The sequence below is a fragment of the Micropterus dolomieu genome, linkage group LG12, assembly GCF_021292245.1.
Source record: "Micropterus dolomieu isolate WLL.071019.BEF.003 ecotype Adirondacks linkage group LG12, ASM2129224v1, whole genome shotgun sequence".
Lineage (NCBI taxonomy): Eukaryota > Metazoa > Chordata > Actinopteri > Centrarchiformes > Centrarchidae > Micropterus > Micropterus dolomieu.
Genome location: NC_060161.1, coordinates 35,806,023 through 35,808,615, shown reverse-complemented (window position 1 = coordinate 35,808,615; position 2,593 = coordinate 35,806,023). Strand labels below are relative to the sequence as shown.

At 46.1% G+C, this 2,593-nt stretch overlaps 1 protein-coding gene and 1 long non-coding RNA gene across 5 annotated transcripts in view; one reads left to right on the top strand and one right to left on the bottom strand.

The window, feature by feature from the left end:
- Window positions 1-1,871, top strand: part of LOC123980320 — a 3,688-nt gene extending 1,817 nt beyond the window's left edge. Inside the window, exons 2-3 of the long non-coding RNA XR_006827470.1 lie at window positions 1,240-1,482; window positions 1,632-1,871. This is a non-coding gene — a long non-coding RNA (uncharacterized LOC123980320). The remainder of the gene's footprint in view (window positions 1-1,239; window positions 1,483-1,631) is intronic.
- The window catches only part of LOC123980308 (H-2 class II histocompatibility antigen, E-S beta chain-like), a 236,945-nt gene that overhangs the window by 153,187 nt on the left and 81,165 nt on the right, over window positions 1-2,593 (bottom strand). The gene's annotated exons all lie outside the window — the stretch shown is intronic.

Genomic DNA, 2,593 nt, shown 5'->3' with positions numbered 1-2,593 from the left:
AGCCACGTTACAGCTGACTGAAGTAACTATTGTAGCTACGTTTTCCTGTGACAGCGAAGACAACACTTTCGGTAGCTACGGTGATTAAACAGCCACGTAACAGCTGACTGAAGTAACTACTGGAGCTACGTTTTCCTGTGACAGCGACGACAACACTTTCAGTAGCTACGGTGATTAAACAGCCACGTAACAGCTGACTGAAGTAACTACTGTAGCTACGTTTTCCTGTGACAGCGAACGCAACACTTTCAGTAGCTACGCGGATTAAACAGCCACGTAACAGCTGACTGAAGTAACTACTGTAGCTAAGTTTTCCCGTGACAGCAAACGCAACACTTTCAGTAGCTACGGTGATTAAACAGCCACGTAACAGCTGACTGAAGTAACTACTGTAGCTACGTTTTCCTGTGACAGCGAAGACAACACTTTTGGTAGCTACGGTGATTAAACAGCCACGTAACAGCTGACTGAAGTAACTACTGTAGCTACGTTTTCCTGTGACAGCGAAGGCAACACTTTCAGTAGCTACGCTGATTAAACAGCCACGTTACAGCTGACTGAAGTAACTACTGTAGCTACGTTTTCCTGTGACAGCGAAGGCAACACATTCGGTAGCTACGGTGATTAAACAGCCACGTAACAGCTGACTGAAGTAACTACTGTAGCTACGTTTTCCTGTGACAGCGAACGCAACACTTTCAGTAGCTACGCGGATTAAACAGCCACGTTACAGCTGACTGAAGTAACTACTGTAGCTACGCTTTCCTGTGACAGCGAACGCAACACTTTCAGTAGCTACGCGGATTAAACAGCCACGTTACAGCTGACTGAAGTAACTATTGTAGCTACGTTTTCCTGTGACAGCGAAGACAACACTTTCGGTAGCTACGGTGATTAAACAGCCACGTTACAGCTGACTGAAGTAACTACTGTAGCTACGCTTTCCTGTGACAGCGAACGCAACACTTTCCGTAGCTACGCGGATTAAACAGCCACGTTACAGCTGACTGAAGTAACTATTGTAGCTACGTTTTCCTGTGACAGCGAAGACAACACTTTCGGTAGCTACGCGGATTAAACAGCCACGTTACAGCTGACTGAAGTAACTACTGTAGCTACGTTTTCCTGTGACAGCAAACGCAACACTTTCAGTAGCTACGCTGATTAAACAGCCACGTTACAGCTGACTGAAGTAACTACTGTAGCTAACTATGGTCTAACTGTTTTCTTCCTCTTTAGATTCTCAGGTTATTCTGGAGATTCCTGCACTTCCTGTGGTGGCAGGAAATGATGTCACTCTGCGCTGTAGCAGCAAAGATCAGGTCGCACTCGAAGCCTTTTTCATCAGGGATGGTTCTAAACTTGGATCTGGACCTGAAGGACAGTTTACCATCAGGAACATCAGTCAGTCTGATGAAGGTCTCTACTGGTGTTATTTTGATCAGACTGCTGAATCTCCTCGGAGATGGCTGAGGGTCAGAGGTCAGGACACTGACATCACTTCCTGTTCAAAGATATAAACTAACCTGCTGACCTGATAATAAACTGATCACTGTACTGATCCAGGTTCTACTGATTCTTCCTCCAGGCTCTGGTCTGGTGGTCTAACTGTGTTTCTTCTTCTTCTTCAGATGATGCTCAGGTTATTCTGGAGATCCAAGCTTTTCCTGTGGTGGAAGGAAGTGATGTCACTCTGCGCTGTAGAAGCAAAGATCAGGTCGCACTAGAAGCCTTTTTCATCAGGAATGGTTCTAAACTTGGATCTGGACCTGAAGGACAGTTTACCATCAGGAACATCAGTCAGTCTGATGAAGGTCTCTACTGGTGTTATTTTGATCAGACTGCTGAATCTCCTCGGATATGGCTGAGCGTCAGAGGTCAGGACACTGACATCACTTCCTGTTTATAGATATGAACTAACCTGCTGACCTGATGATAAACTGATCACTGCACTGATCCAGGTTCTGGTGTGATGGTCTAACTCTGTATGTGGCCTATGGTCTGATGGTCTAACTCTGTCTCTATGTGGCTCTGGTCTGATGGTCTAACTCTGTCTGTATGTGGCTCTGGTCTGATGGTCTAACTCTCTCTGTATGTGGCTCTGGTCTGATGGTCTAACTCTCTCTGCATGTGGCTCTGGTCTGATGGTCTAACTCTTTCTGTATGTGGCTCTGGTCTGATGGTCTAACTCTGTCTGTATGTGGCTCTGGTCTGATGGTCTAACTCTATCTGTATGTGGCTCTGGTCTGATGGTCTAACTCTGTCTGTATGTGGCTCTGGTCTGATGGTCTAACTCTCTCTGCATGTGGCTCTGGTCTGATGGTCTAACTCTTTCTGTATGTGGCTCTAGTCTGATGGTCTAACTCTTTCTGTATGTGGCTCTGGTCTGATGGTCTAACTCTGTATGTGGCTCTGGTCTGATGGTCTAACTCTTTCTGTATGTGGTTCTGGTCTGATGGTCTAACTCTATCTGTATGTGGCTCTGGTCTGATGGACTAACTCTGTATGTGGCTCTGGTCTGATGGTCTAACTCTGTATGTGGCTCTGGTCTGATGGTCTAACTCTGTCTGTATGTGGCTCTGGTCTGATGGTC